Source organism: Carettochelys insculpta, chromosome 4 (genome assembly GCF_033958435.1).
Source record: "Carettochelys insculpta isolate YL-2023 chromosome 4, ASM3395843v1, whole genome shotgun sequence".
Taxonomy (NCBI): domain Eukaryota; kingdom Metazoa; phylum Chordata; order Testudines; family Carettochelyidae; genus Carettochelys; species Carettochelys insculpta.
This window is the reverse complement of record NC_134140.1, coordinates 84804989-84824644: the sequence shown is the minus strand read 5'-3', so window position 1 is coordinate 84824644 and position 19656 is coordinate 84804989.

Here is a 19656-nt window from a genome sequence, read left to right as displayed (position 1 = left end):
GGGGCACCTGTGTGGCACCCTAGAGGCCTTTTCTGTCAACAAAGGGCCCCCCGGAGTGTCCAGCCTGGCTTTTTGTTGACAGATCTCTGTCGAGAGAAGCATTCTTCCTCATGGGGAACAAAAAAAGGCTGTTGACAAAACTGCAGGGTTCTGTCAATTCACCCTTGACAGAAGGCCTTGGTAATCTGGATGTGCCAGAGGTTTTGATGACAAAAAGCCAATTTTGTCGCCAAAGCTCTCTAGTCGAGAGGTAGCTTTGGAGAGGGATTTACAGTTGTGGCATACCACAGTGCCTTTTTCAGTTCATACGCTTGTGGGATTTGGGACAACAAACCCTCTAACAAATTGCAGAAAACCAGGAAATCCTCAGTTTAAAATCTCCCCACAAATCTCTGAAAGAATGTCATTGTTACAAGAATAAACACATCACAGATGTACAAAAAACAAGGAAACGCACAACCCTTTCACACACAATCGCTCAACCTTAACTTTCTCTCTGTAAAAATGAAACCATCTTGTATCATTCTTTCTGGAGCAGAGAGTTTTTTCTAAATGGGAGGATTTTTGGAAATCCCCATCAGCATTATCAGCTTCTTTAATTTTGTGACTAGAAATAAGGAGAAAAGGAGTTCAATGGTTCAATGTGCCCAAGGCAATTTCTGTCAGCCCGCAGCAGTCATGCCTTGTATCACTTTTGTGACACAGCCACATTCAGTATTTGATTGGGCTGTATGAATATGAGCCTAGATAGAGAGGTACAGTAGATGCACAGAATAAGAATACGTTTGTTTTACCAGGAAGGGTAAGGTATTGTGGTGTTTCTGATTCCCACTGTCACATATTAGGGGCAAAGTTAGGGTTATGTAACTGTGTTATGTGTGAAGAGTGTAAATCATTGATGTTCTAAATTACCTCAGTTACAATAGCTCCCCGAGGAACTATTACACTAATTAGGTATAGCCAGAGGACGGCAGCACTCCACCTATGCCATTTATGTTCTGCAATGAACTTTGATGGGGTGCAATTTATTGTCGGCTATGCCAACTCTCCATTGCCATGAGATTCCTCCATCTTGCGGGGACTACCCAGCTAGCTGGTTAAATTAGTTTGACAGCTCCTTTCTGCTGGATTGCTGGAAACAAAAATTGTAGCAAGAGCCACAGATCTGGCTTCAGCACGAGAATAAGATAGTATAATTGAGGCACATAAGTGGAAAATTTTCACTTGATGGTGGAAAATCAGTTACGAATACCAAGTGTCAACAAGGCTGTGGTGGGGTCATGCTTGCATAACATGCTAAGAAACATCAACGAAGGGTCCTGTGGCCCCTTATAGACTAGACACCTTATAGACACAGGACCCTTCGTTGCTGTTACAGATCCAGACTAACACGGCTACCCCTCCCATGCTAACAAACTTCTTTTCTGCGGTTTACATTTGTGTGTGGACCCTCTTCTCTCCCCCACAGGCACCACACAGTCTGGGTCTTTCCCACACTCAGGGACATCACATGGGTAGCTCCCAACCCCACCCAATAAAAGGATGTGACTGCTGTTTGGTGCTGACCATGCTGCCAATCGCACGTTTAGGGCTCCAAGTGTGGGAAAGATATTATGAGCTTTGCTGCTGTCGTGGGGGAATTTCCCCCAGCAGCTAAGGGGCTTACTACTGCCAGGGAAGGATCACCTCAACTGGCCCTGCACTGAACTGCCCTCCTCCCATACAGCCCACACCGACGCTTGCTGCCACTGGGGAAAAGGTATCCCCCAGCGGTTAAGGGGCTTGCTGCCTCCGGGGGCGGGAAACCAAAAATTCTTTTTTTCCTGCCCTTTTCTATCCTCTTTCTTCTCACTTTAAAAAAAACAGGCTGAGACCCTAGATTATTTTCAGGGATCACAAGCAATGATGGGACGTGGTATACTCAGTGGATGGTCTTTTGAGAACACATGGGCAATTTAATGGGGTGGGAAACCAAAAATTCTTTTTTCCCAGGTGTTTCTATCTTTCTTCTCACTTTACAAAGATGCTTGGGATGAAGCATTATCATCAGGGATCACATGCAATGGTGAGAGGTGGGTGACTCAGTGGATGGCCAGTTGAGAGCACAGTTGTTGCACAGAAACCATATAACGCATCGGAAAGCCAAAGGCCCTATCCAATATCAAGATAATGAATGGGGAAACAAAAAATGATTTCTTACTATGCTTTTCTATCCTTTTCTTCCCAAGGTCAAATACAGTCCAGTCCCCTATAGTATTTTCTGGGATCACATGCAATGATGGGAGGTGGGACACTCAGTGGATGGCCAGTAGAGAATACAATTGTTGCACAGAAGCCTTATAGTGTATCAGAAAGCCAAAGACCCTTTCCAATACCAATAAGTGAAGGGGGAAACCAAAAATTATTTTTTCCTACACTTTTCTATCCTCTTTCTTTCTACTTTCAAATACAGTCCAGACCCCTGTTACTTTCAGGAGTCACATGCATGCAATGATGGGACGTGGGACAAGTGGATAGTCAGTTGAGAATACAGTCACTGCACCTGTGCTGCCAATGTAATGTGGGTGGAAAACAAAAATTCTTTTTTCCTAGACTTTTCTATGCTCTTTCATCTAACTTTGAGGGTCCCTGAATTATTTCCAGGGATCGGCATATTTTCAGGGATTGGGAAGGGAATGAGGAAAATACAATGTGGGAAGCTGACGTCAAGACGAGTGAGCATATCCAGAATGCTATGAGGATGAAGGTACTGTGGGATACCTTCCCACAATGCACTACTGCAACAGTTGATGTTAGCCAATTTGAGTGTGGCAGCAATGACTTGACTTCGTGGGGAGCACGTGGAAAGTGAGGATGGTCAAATTAGAATTTATAAATTCTAGAATTAGCAAATCGATATAAATAAATTTCAATTTACCTCATAGTTTAAGAACACTTAGGCCTGGTAACGCTCTGTGTTCTCCAGGGTGTTTCCTGATTTTTTGCATTCCTCTGCTCATCTCCTGGACTGGTGGAATTTCCTGGGATAATAGGAGTGGTGTTTGGAGGTTTGGGCTGGCTGTCATATTTCATTTGCACAAGGCTGATAAGACCAATTATTTTGCTGCTAACATCTTTAGGCAGAGCAGTGTTCACATAAGTAGATGACATTTTATATTGAGTCCTCAAATGCAGAAATTCTACATTTTTCAAGTAAATAGCAAAATTGACTTACCAAGTTTTTGTATGTATTCAGACACATCTGGACAACTCCAGCAATCAGTGGAATTGCACAGATGAAAATGAGGGAAGATTTTGGTCCTTGAGGTTTAGTAATAAAGTTTAAAAAAAAGTCCAAGCTCAATGAGACACTGTGCGAAACTGAAGATAAATAAAAAGCCTGCTGCAGAAGCTACTTTGGACATTGCCAGTGGGGCTTTTGATTTCAGAGTGGGTGCAGGATTGGGCCCATGGCCATAGTTTCTTCTGATGTTGCCCAGGGATGGGCAAAGTGAATTTATTTCATATTATGCTAAGAGTTGCTGGTTTCTCAGACATCAGAGAATAGTGGCAATTTCATTGAGGAGTCTGGTAATTCTTTCCCTAACTTTTTCCTTGAAGCTCTTATATTACTAAGGCTTACAGTTATGTTTTTTTGACGCAAGAGAAAACTAGTAAGATTGGCCATGAAAAATGGCTCTCACAGGGGAGGTAATTTGGAAAGTAATTTGATGGGCATCAAATGTGTTCCCACCATTTCTGCAGCTGCCCATCGCTCAGAGTTTAGTAAAAGATACTTTAAAACTTGCCCAAGGATTTATTTAGATACTTAGGTAGCAAAAGTATTTTGGTCCAGCTGAAATCATCAGTTAAGAATTTACACTATATGCTGTAGTTTAAAGAATTTCTGTATTTTGCAACACCAACAGGATATGCTAGTTCGGCCTGAGAAGATTATATGATCAAATTGTCCTATCATCATCAAATTGTCTACTCCTGTATAAGCCTGCATCTACACTAGCAAGTTCTTCTGAAAGATTTTTCGAAAGAAGGGGGCTTTTCTGAAAGAGCCCATGGACCATCTACACACAAAAAGCATTATTTCTAATGTAAATTGAAAGAATGCGGTGCTCCTTTCAAAATCACTCTTCTGTTCCCGTTTCAGGAAAAGCACCCCCTTTTGAAAGCTTCCTTTGAAAGAAAATGTGTGGACACTCCAGAGGGCCCTTCTTTCGAAAGAACCATCTTCATTTTCGATCCCGGCCCATTCTTTTGAAAGAGCGGGGGCTGTGTGGACACTCTCTTTCGAAAGAGCAGATCACTCTTTTGATCCACTTTTCTGTATGTGTGGATGCGCTCTCTCAAAAGAAGTTCTTTTGGAAGAGATCTTCCAGAAGAGCTTCCTTTGAAAGATCTCTGTAGTGTAGACATACCCTCAGTGTCTGGAAATTCAGGGGTAGGTCATGCCATGACCTGGACAGACCGCTTCTCTTCCATACACGGAGTTTTAGGGCATCATGTGCATATAGGATACTAAGAACAGTGCAATCCTGTTATCCTCAGACTGCATGGACTAAATTTCTTTTAGCCTTATGCAGGCTACATGAGGAGTCAAGGCAAAAGGTCTAAACAGCCTTTTCCTTCTCTTTGACTCACTCCTTACAGAAGGAGCAGCGGATTTTGCCTCAAACACCAGCTGATTCCGCCAAATCAGCACAAAATCTAGGGACTGGTGGATGCCAAAGCTCATCATGGAGACCCTTTTCTTTTCCCCTGCTTTGGGAGTTACTTCTGGACTTCAGTGCAATCTGCCTTTGGAAACTAAGTGCTAGGGATTTCCCTACTGGCTGCTCCTCTCAAAAATCTCCCTTTAGTGTAGGATTAAATAAAGTGTAGGAAAGAAGACATCATAGCCCTTCTCCTAACCCACTTTCCGCCTGACCCCTCTTCAGTTGCAAACCCTGAGCCTTTGAAATCTTCATGGGTGATTCTCCTTATATGGTTGATTGAAGTCAGAAATGATGCCTTACAGGAGGATCATTCTTCAGCCCCTCACAAAACTGTTAGAAATGTTGTCTCCTCAGACCCTAAGATAGTACAGTGTCTACTTGGTTAATCATATTAAATGTTAGCCACACAATGAACAGTGATGAATAGCTAGTGATAGTCCACGGATGAAGAATTCAGCAATGGCTGCACAAGTAAAGACAAAGAATTTGTAGAAGAAAGCATCTTGGTATTCACACTTCAAATATTAAACTACCTAAGATCTGAGGGATGCCAGACACAGAAGGAAAAGAAAGTATTTCCCTCCTCCTTTGGGACCAATTAAGTGAGAATAATACAAGCAGAACAACTACAAGAACTAGTCTGGTTAATAACTCAGAAAGGAAAGTATTATTTTCTTAGAAAAATAGCAAGGACAATAATAGCAATTCACAAGGTGAAGGCAAAATTATGGTGGGCAAAACAGCAGGATAATAATGCTTTATAATAGTAAATTATATTTACTGTTTCTATCACTTTTCATTCCAGGATCTCTAATTGCTTTACAAACTTTAATTAAATAAGCCTCACAACATTTCTGTGAAATAGCTAAATACTCTTACAGCTATTGTGCACATAGGTAAACTAGAGCATTGAAAGGTCAAACGACTGTCCAAAGGTCATCAGTGTTAGACCCAAGAGCAGAACAATAGAATTCTGACTCCCCATCTTCTTTTCAAAGACAACACTTCTACCATCTAGGATTTCATTGTTTCAGATGCTGCTTCCAAAGGCACATCTACTAATTATGACAAAGTTAAAGACAGTCACGTTGAGGCATTACAGAGACAAGGGCAAAACAAGTGTGAGAGATCCAGTGTCAATCTTGTTTTTCCTATGAGGAGATAATTGTAAAACATGCAAGGTAAATACAATGTATTCCTCTTCTCCCAATATTATGGAAAAGCTCAGAAAATACATTTTAGACTTGGGCTACCTCTACACTACTGCAGAAGATTGACCTGCTCAGGGTCAATCTTCTGAGGTTTGATTTCACATGTAGAATTTGTACAAGTGAAACTGAGCTCTCAGGGGTCACAAGACTCAAGGAGTAGGGGAGGTCGAAGGGAGAAACTCTCCCATCAACCTTCTTCTGTAAAGACAGACAAGTTAGCTAAGCGCATATAAGTTAATTTTAGCTACACAATTGGTGTAGCTAAAACTGCGTATCTGTGGTCAACTTCCCATTTGTGTCCAGTATAAAGGTAGCCTAGAGGATGAATCTGAGGGAGCTGCTAAGAAATTGTATCCTATTTGGTAAGCAGTAACTCCACCATGAAGCCTCTGGGTGTTCCATGCCAGTCTCAAGCCTGGATAGAGGAGAGTTGGTCAGATAAGTGACAGTGCACTGACCATGAAACAATACAAATGAAATCTGATGCCAGTACAACTAAATGATAAAACACGCTGGCTTGGATGTTGCCCAGATAAACGAAGTCCATGACACCAATCAAGTGATTGAGGTTGAGTCAATAAGTTGGCTACTGAAAGAAAATTACACCTAACACATATACTATCAATTGGAATGAGGCACATCGGAACACTGTGGGTGGCTGGAAAATTAGAGCTGCTTCAGAAGGAGATGAAGAGATGGTGGTGTGATATACTTGGACTGGTGGAGATGCGTTGGATGGCATCGGGAGAGATGTGCAGTTGCAAAAATCATTTGGTCAGGGAAGGAAACAAAGTCTGAGTCGGGGGTCAGAGCTGAAGGTGGAGGGATAGCTTAGTGATTTGAGCATTGGCCTGCTAAACCTGGGGTCATGAGCTCAATCCTTGAGGGGGCCTTTAAGGATCTGGGACAAATATATTTAAAAAAAAAAAAAGGAGCCTGGGGTGGTGCTTGGTGCTGCCAAAAGGGGCAGGGGACTGGACTCAACTGCATGTCTTCCAGCTGTATGAGATGCATATTTCCATATATTATTCCTTCTTAGCAAAAGAGCTAGAGAAGCATTGTCAGGATACAAACTGGTGAGTGTAAGAATGATGGTAGCAAGATTCAAAGCAAAACCATTCAACATCTTGGTTGTTCAGGTGTATGCATCCACATTGGACAGTACAGAGGAAGAGATTGAGCTATTCTATAAAGACTTGAGAAAGACACTGGAGGAGATACCGAAGAGAGATGTGTTGATCATCAGAGGAGATTGGAATGTGAAGGTCAGAACAGATAACGAAGGTTGGGAGAGCATCATTGGAAGGTTTGGATACAGAGAAAGAAACAAGCATGGTTTGAAACTACTAAAGTTTGCTATGCAGCATGAGATGGTAATCTGCAACAAGAGACTCCAAGAAAAGGACCGTAGGAAGTGGATGTGGTGATTAAATGACAGGAAGTCTAAGAACATGATAGACATGATTTTGATAAGAAGAAGGTGGGTAATATCAGTACAGCAGTGCTGAATTTTCCAAGGAGCAGATATAGACTCAGACCACAGTCTAGTTATTGCAAACATCAAGATGAAACTCAAGAGAAAGTGTAAGACACAGTTTAAGAAAATAAGAAATGTGGTGAGGCGAGGTGAAAAAGAAATAGGGAATGCATTCATAGCAACACTTGAAGAGAAGATTAGGAACGTGGCCACAGAGAAAGACCTAAATATGAGAGTCTAAAGGCATAGCCATGGCAATGGAAGAGGCAATTGAGCAGACTATTCCCGAAGAAAAAGCAGTCAATTAGCACTTTAAAGACTAGCAAAATGGTTTATTAGGTGAGCTTTCGTGGGACAGACCCACTTCTTTAGACCATAGCCAGACCAGAACAGACTCAATATTTAAGGCACAGAGAACCAAAAACAGTAAGCAAGGAGGACAAATCAGAAAAAGATAATCAAGGTGAGCAAATCAGAGAGTGGAGGGGTTGGGGGGAAGGTCAAGAATTAGATTGAGCCAAGTATGCAGACAAGCCCCTATAGTGACTCAGAAAGTTCCCATCACGATTTAAACCATGTGTTAATGTGCCAAATTTGAATATAAACGCCAGCTCAGATGTTTCTCTTTCCAAAATGGAGCAATAATTCCTTTTCTGTAACACACATACCTTTAGGTCATTGACAGAATACCCCATTCCATTAAAATGTTGACTAACTGGTTTGTGGATCTGGAGTGTTTTGATGTCTGTTTTGTGCCCATTGACCCTTTGTCTAAGGGAGTTAGAAGTCTGTCCAATATACAAAGCATCTGGGCATTGTTGGCACATGATGGCATATATGATGTTAGTAGAGGAGCATGAGAAACAGACATCAAAACACTCCAGATCCACAAACCAGTTAGTCAACATTTTAATGGAATGGGGCATTCTGTCAATGACCTAAAGGTAAGTGTGTTACTGAAGAGGAATTATCGCACCGTTCTGGAAAGAGAAGCAGCCGAGCTGGCTTTTATATTCAAATTCAGCAAATTAACACATGGTTTAAATCGTGTTGGGAACTTTCTGAGTCACTATAGGGGCTTGTCTACATACTTGGCTCAGTCTAATTCTTGACCTTCCCCCCTCACCCCTCCACTCTCTGATTTGCTCACCTTGATTATCTTTTTCTGATTTGTCCTCCTTGCTTACTGTTTTTGGTTCTCTGTGCCTTAAATATTGAGTCTGTTCTGGTCTGGCTATGGTCTGAAGAAGTGGGTCTGTCCCACGAAAGCTCACCTAATAAACCATTTTGCTAGTCTTTAAAGTGCTAATTGACTGCTTTTTGTTTTGATAGTGTATAGACTAGCACGGCTTCCTCTTTGTTACTATTCCAGAAGAAGGGAAGGTCAATAAGAAGTGGATTACACAGGAGACACTGAAGTTGATCCAGGAGAAGACAGTGCTGATGATCAGAAGGAAAGTTTCCTAGAGGTCAGAACAGCAATAGAGGGTGAAATGCAATGAGGAATGGAAAGCAGCCAGAAAAGATAAGGTGAAATGGTTAGAGGAGCAGCTTGAAGATATGGAGAGGTATTAAGATGAATGTATCACCAGAGAGGTGTATAAAATGATTAGGAATATTAATAGGAAGTGGCAGCTGATGCAGATGGGGATCAAAGATGAGAACAAAGAGGTGCTCATGAACAAGGAGAAGATTGTGCAGAGATGGACGAGACATTGCACCAATCTATACAAAGCACGGTTGGACCCGAGTGTCTCAGAGAGACTGATCGAAGGACATAAAGAGATATCTCCCAAGCATCAAGAGTGAGAACGACATTTCGAAGGAGGAAGTAGAAAAAGAAGTGAAATTACGAAAGAACAAGAGCCCTGGAAATGATAAGATCACGGGAAAGATGATTAAATATGGTGCGGAAAGTATGATTCAGGAAATAGACTGACTATGTAAAACAGCATGGAAATATGGGAAGGCACCTAAGTAATGAACAAGATCCATGTTAGTGACAATAAACAAGAAAAAAAGTGCATTGGAATGCAAGAACTACAGAACTATTACCCTAATGAGTCATCTAGGCAAGGTACTAATGGTGATACTGACGGAGAGACTAAAACTGCAGATAGAAGAACATCTGGTGCATGAGCAAGAGGGGTTCAGGAAAGATAGAAGTACCATACAGCATATATTGGCACTAGATTGATAGTGGAGAAAGCTCACCGAAAGAACAAAAACATCTACACTTGCTTCATCAATTTTCTGAAGGCATTTGACAGTATAGATCAGAAAGTGACTTCAGCAGTGCTGGAGTCTACGGAGTGGATAGCAGACTCATACGGTTGTTGAAGAATACCAATAACAATGTGGAGGCAGTGCTGAGAACGTGCAGAGAGTTGGGAAGTTAGTTTAGAACGAGTAGAGGTACGAGACCAGGAGATCCAGTATCACTGAGTATCTTCATCATGAATCTAGAGAGAACGATGGACAAAATAAAGGAAGAGGTAGAAGGGATATCTGTACACAGTATAAGAATTAACATCTTGAGCTTCATGGATGATATAGTTATCGTCAAGGAAGATGAGAGGAAGCTAGTGAAAACTGTGCAGGTACTAAACAAGGAAGGAAAGCTTGACAGACTGTTTATGAGCATTGATAAAACAAAAGCAAAGGTATTTGGACATAAGGAAATCAGAAGGAAGATCAGTGTAAAAGGGATTGAACTAGAGAACGTAGAGAAGTTCATGAATTTGGGGAGCAATGTAAGGTATGATCTAGACTGTAAGAAGGAAATAGTGACTAGAATAGTGAAAGCAAGAGTGAGTTTGAAGGTGACGGACAAGATCTAGAAAAGCAAAGCAATTAGCTTAGGAATGAAGTTGAGCATCTTGAAAACGTGTATTCAGCAGCATGTTGTGTGGATGTGAGACATGAGAGATACTGAAAGATTCAAGAGAAGAATATTAGCGTTCAAGAGGAGTTGTTATAGAAAGATCCTGGGAGTAGGATGGATGCAGAAGATCACCAAGGAGGAATTATATAGGAAGGTTCAGCCAAAAGAGAACTTGCTGTAGAAGGTTATACAATGCAAGTTGCAGCTATTCAGGCATATTTTCAGAGTGAATGATGAACGAAAAATCAAGACACTGATGTCTGGAATAATGGATGATTCGAATAGGAGAGGCAGACCCCAGAGAGAATGGGCAGATGGTATAGTAGATTTATGCAGAGCTAGGCTAAAGAAACTAAGCCACTCAATACTGGACAGGGAAAGAAGTAAGGAAATAGTGAGAGAGGCATCTGACATCAAAGGGCTCTGAACCAATGGTTGTTGTTGTTGTTAATGATGATGGTAAGCACTATTACAATGTAACACTGATCTCCCCCAGGACTAAACTTAGCTGTGTGGCATGTATAGTATGTATTTACCTAAGGCCTTCCCCTTTTTTCTGAGTTCCATGTCTACTTTGTTCCCAGTTTTGATTATTGATGGAATCTCACACCCACCGTCATGTCATGGAGTCCCGAACCTTGTCCTATCAAGTACTTTGCCACTGGTTTCAATTAGAAGCATGACTGGATCCAAGAAGACGTTGTCTTTGTTCTTTCCTGCTTTATTAGCTTTAATCTAAAAGAAAATATGTGGCATCTGGTGTTTGGAAAAACATATTACAGCTTTCTTTCAAAATCCTGAAAAAAACAAAAATATTCAATAATGACCACACTGAAAAGAAAACTCATTGTGTTAGATCCTGATTCCACTTTAATAGCATAAATGCACTCAGGGACTGACAGTAATTTCTTGTGTAAGTTTCAGACATTTCAGCTGAAAATGATAAGGGAAGAGAGACCTCAATATCCTGAAAAATCTCAGAGTAGTCATATTAATCTGTAACTTCAGGAACGAGAAGCAGTCCTGTGACATCTTAGGCTATGTCTACACAGCAGCATTATTTCAAAATAAGCTATTCCAGAAGAAATTTCCAAGAATAGCTTATTTCAAAAAAATACTGCTACATACACAATTCTTATACAAATAGCACTTAGTTTTAAATAGAGCACCTATACATAATAGAGCCCATTTTGAAACAGGGCCTTTGGACCCACACTGGCTTATGTCGAAATAAGCTCTATTCCCTGTCTGCATAATCCCTGTTTTGAAAATTTATTTTGAAATAGGCTTTATTCCTTTGGAATGAGGTTTGCCTATTTTGAAACGAGCAAACTGATATTTCGAAATTATTCGGAAATAATGATTGCGTTGTGTAGATGCTCACAAAGTTATTTAGAAGTAACAGCCATTGGCTACATCTACACTAGCCCCAAACTTCGAAATGGCCACGCAAATGGCCATGTCGAAGTTTACTAATGAAGCGCTGAAATGCATATTCAGCGCCTCATTAGCATGCGGGCGGCCGCGGTGCTTCAAAATTGACGCGCCTCACCGCCACACATCTCGTCCCGACGGGGCTCCTTTTCAAAAGGACCCCGCCTACTTCGAAGCTGATGGGAATAAGGGGACTTCGAAGTAGGCGGGGTACTTTTGAAAAGGAGCCCCATTGGGACGAGACGTGCGGCGGCGAAGCGTGTCAATTTCGAAGCTCCACGGCCGCCCGCATGCTAATGAGGCGCTGAATATGCATTTCAGCACTTCATTGGTAAACTTCGACATGGCCATTTGTGTGGCCATTTCGAACTTTGGGGCTAGTGTAGACACGGCCATTATTTCAAAATAACTTTGCTGTGTAGACAAACCCTTGCAGACTAAAGAGGTGGGTTTTACCCATGCAGGCTCAGGAGCTCATGACCTTGGTCCCACCTACTCTCTTCATGTGACGTCTAGGCAACACTATGGTTGGGTTTAGTGTGTGGTTGCTGTGTGGTGAATAGTAGCATGTGATATATGGGTGGTCAAAGCAGATGAGCTGGCATTCCTCTCTAGTCTTAAACTCTATGATTCTGTGATTATGACTACAATATACACTTACTGTGGTGGCACCCAGAGCTCATGTAGCTGCATCCCATGGTGAAAAGCAGGTTATGTACACACTGCAATATGCAGCTACTTGTGCCAGTGAAAGGCTCTGGCAAACAGAAAGATGGCAGGGAGCTGCTGAAGTCTATTTAAACCCATGCTGGGGGAGCTAGACCTCTATGTACTCTACACACTGCCAAAAGGAGCAGAGGCTGTAGACATATCCTATGAAATCCAGGGAAAATCCATTTGTGTCACTGTGCTCGTACAGTGTAAATAATGTGGAACTCAACTGAAGTCAACCAAGTCTCAGTGTTTTAATGTGAGAAGAGAATCAAGCCCAATAGATTTACATTGGATTTACACTGATGCAACTGAGAATTTGGCCCTCTATATTCAGTAAACAAAAAAAAACCATATACCTACAAGGACCAAACATTCAGCCCTGTGAAGTCTTTCGGCATTTCAGATAACCGTTCTTACGGACAAGCTAAAATTTTAATTTCAAGATTGTGATGTTAGGCACAGGTCACAATGTTAAAGAGTGCTCAGTGTCATAAGTAGTTGTAGTTGACAGAATAATGATAATTCTGCCTTTCATATCATAAAACTGAAGCAACAAACTGCTTAAAATGATATTACTTAAAATCATAATGATATGATTCTTATATTCCAAATCTTCTTTCTTAAATCAGTGCATTTTTAAGTGCAAGAAGGTTTAACACTCCTCTGTTATTTGCATTTATGTTGGATCTTTAAGACCTGCCATTACTTCTGGTCCTTAATCACATGGATTGTATGACACATAGGCATGGGAAGCAGGAATGCGGGGAGTGCTGCAGCAGCCCCAGGTTTTCCCCATGCCCAGGAGTCAGTCCCACCGTTGGTTCTGCTGATCCTGTGTCTCAGCTTCGGAGCAACTCCTCTGGGGTCCTGCCTGTACTACTGTCTTCAGCACTCACTGGGGTCCTGCTGCCTTCCAGTGCTCTGGGGTCCAAGCCACTGTCTGCTGCTCTGAGTACTGCAGCTGTCCCAGGGCTCTGCAGAGACCTTCAGCTGTTCTTAAGTTGCCAGCTGTCCCTTAGTGGATGTCATTTGTGGCAATGGCATCTGGTCTGTCCAGTCTGCAACCATTGGCAATCCTGGGTGTGATGCCAGCTTGGGGCAGTGACAGGCATGAACAGATTTGGGGTGGGTTGTAGCTTAACGCCTCAATCCTAAAAATAGTTACAATACCAATGTGAGGACAAAGGATGCTTAGAAGTTTAGGAACTGTTATACAGTTACAAAAGTGCGCTGTTATCCTGAACGTTTTTGCCTGCATGAACCTAAGTGACTGCAGTGGGATGCGGGAATATGCCATTGTGTATGAGACAACAGGATATGGACCGTATAGGTTTAAAATATCTATTCATAACTGTTGTGAAAACTCAGTGGCTACAGAACTGTCACAAAATGTTACTGGAAATTATGAAATGTAAACAGGTGTGTTTGGTATCTTCAAATCCAAATTATGGATACAAGAAAGAACTCTTTTTGATATATAAATAAAATATAGGGTTTCATTATGAATTCATGAAAAACTGGATTGTCTATTTCTAAAATCAAAGCTATGTCTTCCATAAAATGTCTAGCTAACACAAGTCTGCATACAGCACGTCTTCTGTGCCACAGGAGATTACATACCAGAAAAAGTAAGACATGACACACTGATGACAAGATGCTGTATGCAACATTTACTTTACAGATTCGTGGACATGAATTATTCATGATTCATACAAGTGCTCGTTTCTTTTTCATACAATATATATCCACATTCACTCCCCTGATTCCCCTACGGTATGTGTCCCAACTTATAACCGAACCAGTTAGCATCCATTTGTTGTTTTTGCCTTGTCTAAGAACAACTAGATTTGACCCCGTTTTGTGGTTTTAATAGGCTTACTTGGAGCACAAGCAGGCTTCCACTGCAGTCAGAGCAAAATCCTCAGAGAGTTCACTGAGAGGAGGATCACACCCTTCATATGCACGTGATTAAATCCAATCTTCCAGTTCTTTTTAAGCCAAATCTTGAGAGATGCTGAGTGCCTGCAGCTACTGGAGGAAAAAAAACTACTTCTACTTAAAGTGTTAATTACTACATTCCCAAATGATTAGCTTCAAAAAACTGACATGAAATTTGACCATACACCTGTTGACGAACCACATTTTGTGTGTGGATGTTCCACCAGTTTTGTTGACAAAACTGGGGTGTTGTCAGCAAAATTTGTGCAGGGTTCTTTCAAAAAACCCCACAGAGCGTCTACACACAGAAATGCGTTCTTCTGATATTAATCGAAAGAATGCGGCACTTTTTCTGGCAGCGCTCTGCCTCTCCCAGAAGGTGAAGAACACCTTTTTTGAAGATTCTTTCAAAAGAAAAAGTGTGTATATGCTCCAGGGACCCTTCTTTTTTGAGAGAGGAGTCCTCAATGAATGAATCTAGCAGTTACATAACTTTCAGTTAAGTTCTATGTGGTAATTTAAAAGGTCTGTGGAAAAGTTTTCATTTTCTATTAAATCCTACAGCAATTTCCCATAAAGACAAGTATTCCTGATCTCCTTTTGTTCTAGTCCCCTCCCCCACCCCCACAGGAAACATATTTATGGGTCATAAAGTTAGTTTGGTATACAGCAGCTGAGAAGCTAGCCCATTTATTGTAAAGCTGTAAGGAAAATGGTTAAGTTTCAGTTCCAGCACAGTAAGTTGGTCCAATGGAGTAGAAATACTTACATCAAATCTGAATTTGGATCTCTGTAGCGTGGAATATAACATATGAGTAAAAGTACATGACTTTCATTTAAAGAAATTACAAACTTCTAGATGATATGATTTTGCCTTTTCCTTTTTGTGTGTATTATAAAATGTAAATGTAAGACAGGGCCACTGAATATTTCATATGGCATTAGAGTCTGTCAAGCATATCTTGGCCCAGTTATATACATACCTTAGACCTTTTATAATTTTGCTTTGAAAATTTCAGTACTTGAAGCTGCGTGAAAGAAGGGCTGTGTTGACACGTCCAAGTTTTGCTGCCACAAGTTACATCAGCATACAGATTCCACAGTTAGTATATTGCTTGTGCATCTGCACACTTGGATCCTTGAGTTGCTGCTGAGCGTTCTCACCAGGAGTGCTTGTGTTGATCCACAGTGTGGAACACCATGGATTGTCTTTTGTGTAGTTTTGGTAATGCATGGTGGAACATAAATGGCTTGTGGAGGAGTGACTGAGAGCAATGGGTCAACTACTTATAAAGCAATGTTCTCCATTCTATAATAGCACCTCTGTCGCACAAATTTTGTGTGTATTTTCAATTTCCCATGAGTTTCCTGATCAATGGGAATCCAGGTTGGAGTGAGAAAATCCATTACTGGGGCTACTGTCACTTAAGTATGCAGGGCTATTAGTAGTCAGCTATGCAAGGCTGGCACACACATCCCTATTTTGGGCCTAGAGGTGGAATGAACTGCTTTTGCTATGGTTATGTAAATCCATGGTCAGGGTTGGTTTATTGACATCACTGTGGCATGTTAAGGAAGGTGCATGATGCGAACATCTTTAAGACCACAGGACTTTTCAGAATTTTACTAGCAGGGACCTTCTTTCCTGACCAGTGGGTTTCTATTGGTGATGTTGAAATGCCAGTAATAATCTGGTGGGACCCAGCTTACTTCTCAAAATTCCTGTCACAGGAATCTGTACATTGGCCAGAATGACAGCACCAAGGACAAATTCAATTATAGTTTCATCAGGGTGCAGAATGACATTCGAATGAGCTTTTAGTATACGGAAGTGACGCTGTTATTTCTTACTCACCAGATTGGAGCCCCATGGGAAAAAAAATCCCAGTGGTTACATCTGACTGTTGCGTCATGCCTAATATCTGTATAGAAGAGGGTGAAAAATTTGCTGCACGGGTGGATCAACTGTCTGATGAGCCTGAACAGCTAGTCACATGGGCTATTAAATGAGTTCAAGGAGGAGAGATAGAGCTGCAAGTGCTCTTTCAAAACATCCCTAAGAGTGAGCCACAGTAATGTGCTGTGATGTATTGTGCTTAACCTCGGGCAACAGCTTGGGGCCCTGTTGAGAACTGTGTGGTGCTTCCTGAACATCTATGTATATATGAATGACAGTGCTCTTTTTAATATTGTGGGGCTCCTGTACATTTATAACAACATTTGGCAATGAGGTGAGGGGTTGTCACTTTACAAGACCGCAACTTCCATTGCTGGCAGTCATTATTGATCACATTTTGTTATCTAAGGGAGATTTACAACTTTCAAAACAAAAGAGGTCAGTTTACATAAGAAAACTTCAAAGTAATCTGAGCAATTTACAAGTAAGTGTGTAATTTAAAAAAATTGAAATCTTAATAAAGTAAGCCAGAGTAGGTAACACTGAGGTCCGTTGTATTTATGCATATATCAGCTATGGCTCTCCCAGCTCAGCATAGGTAATCCATGGTTTTCCCTGGTTTTGTGGCATATTAAGGTAGGCACCAGCAGTGCCCTTCAGCATGAGCAGGGTTTAGGAATGCCTATGGAGGGCTTTGGATGGCACTATTCTGCAGTTCCCAACAGGCTGAAATGGAAATAAGGACTGGGACTGTTAAACCTGGAGGTCCACAAGAGTTTGCAGCTTCTGAGTTTTCTGTTGGAGATGAACCATTATGCCCTGGAGCAGCTCTGCCACCATTTTTTCCTGTGCCTCTTGTCTCTTTTTTCCTTCTCTGTATATTCTACCTAAAGCATTAAACAAGATGAGCTTATTGACACTTCCACTTTGGAGTTCCTGATCCATGGTGCGACTTTCAGTTCAATACAAAATAAGCTTGATCTACCAGGAGTAAGAGAATTGCTAGGTTGCATGAAACTATGAGTATACGGCACTGGCACCATTTTCCACAGCTGGTGGACTGCGTGTGTCAGAGTGCAACCAGTGGAAATATGTCAGTCAGACAGACCTAACCCCCAAAGCAGCCAGGAGGAGGAACAGTCATCTGATAATTAAAGTGCACTATGACAGTAAGGCTGTGTCTACACTTATTCTGCATCATCCTCTGTATATCAACCATGGCTCAACACCGCTTGGAAGGTTTGTGATATTATGTCAACAAAATGAGGCATATCAATGGGACACAAATTTAAGTGCACAAATAGACTCATCTACATGAATTTCTTTTGGCCCAATCCTTCAATTTGTCTAGGTCACTCTGGACCCTATCTCTACCCTCCAGTGTACGTACCTCACCCCCTAGCTCTGCAAATTTGCTGAGGGTGCAATCCATCCCTTCATCCAGGTCATTAATAAAGATGTTGAACAATACTGACCCTAGAACCGATCCTTGGGGTACTCCACTTGAAACTGACTGCCAATCAGACATTGAGCCATTGACCACTATGTGTTGGGCCTGTCTGTCAAGACAGATTTCTGTCCATTTTGCAGTTCATGTATACAATCCATGCTTACTTAACTTATGGTAAAGAATGTTGTTGGAGACTGTATCAAAAGCTTTGCTAAAGTCAAGGTATATAACATCCATTTACTTCCCCCCTGTCCGCAGAGCCAGTTACTTCATCATAGAAGCTAATCATATTGGTCAGGCATGGCTTGCTCTTAGTGAATCCATTTTGACTACTCTTGACCACTTTCCTCTCTTCCAAGTGCTCCAAAATGGATTCCTTGGGGATCCCCTCCATGATTTTTCTCGGGATTGGGGTAAGACTGACCAATCTATAGTTCCTTGGATTGTCCTTCTTTCCTTTTTTAAAGATGGGCACTACATTTGCCTTTTCTCAGTCATCAGGGATCTCTCCTGATCTCCACGAGTTTTCAAAGATAACGGCCAAAGGCTCTGCAATGATATCTGCCAATTCCCGCAGTACCCTTTGATGCATTAAATCTGGATCCATGGATTTGTATACCACCAGGTTTTTTAAGTAGCTCTTAACCTGTTCTTTCCTCACCGAGGGCTGCTCACTTCCTTCCCATACGGCATTGCCTAGTGCTGTAGGTTGGGAACTGATCTTGTCTGTGAAGACTGGGGCAAAAATAGCATTGAGTACTTCAGCTTTTCCTGCATCATCTGTCACTAGGTTACCTCCCTCATCCAGTAATGGCCCCACACCCTCTCTGATCACCCTCCTATTGTTAACATGCCTTTAGAAACCCTTCACGTTCCTTGCTAGCTGCAGTTCCAATTGTGCTTTCACTTTCCTAATTACTCCCCAGAATTCTCCAGCAATATATTTATACGCCCCCTTAGACACCTGTCCAAGTTTCCACTTCTTATACTCATGCTTTTTGAGCTTAAGCTCTCCAAGGATTTCCCTGTTAAGCTAAGGTGATTGCCTACCATGTTTGCTTTTCTTACTTGCACGTCAGGATGGTTTGTTCCTGTGCCTTCAACAAGACTTCTTTAAAATACTGCCAGTTATCCAGAACTCTTTTCCCCTTCGTATCTGTTTCCCAAGGGATCCTGCCCATCAGTTCTCTGAGGGAGTGGAAGTCTGCTCTTCTGAAATCAAGAGTCTGTGTTTTACTTTCTTTTATCTTTCTTCCTTTTGTCAGGATCCTGAAATCTACCATCTCATGGTTGCTGCAGCCCAAGTTGCCACCCACTTCTATTTTTCCTACTAGTTTTTCCTGGTTTGTGAGCAGCCAGTCAAGCTGCACATGGCCCTTGGTCAATTCCTCCAGCACTTGTATCAGGAAGTTATCCCCAAAATTCTCCAGAAACATCCTGGATTTTCTGTGCACTGCTGTATTGGTCTCCCAACAAATGTCCAGGAATTTTAAAGTCTCCCATGTGAAGCAGGGCCTGTGATTTGGAAGCTTCTCTTACTTGTCTGAAGAAATCCTCATCTACATCATTTACCTGGTCTGGTGGTCTATAGCAGACACCAAACAAAACATCACCTCTGTTGCTTCTGCCTCTAAACTTAACCCAAAGACTCTCAATTGGCTTTCCTCCTTCCATGTACTGGAGCGCTGAGAAATCATACCACTCTGTCATATACAGCACAACTCCTCCTCCTTTTCACCCCTGCCTGTCCTTCCTGAACAGTTTATACCCTTCCAGGACTGTGCTCTAGTTATGTGAGTCATCCCACCAAGTTTCCACTCTTGCAATTACCTCACACTCCTTTGTCTGTGCCAGGCCCTCTAATTCTTCCTGTTTGTTTCCCAGGCTTCCTGCATTCATGTACAAACACCTTTGATAGTTAGCGGATTGGCCCACTTTCTCC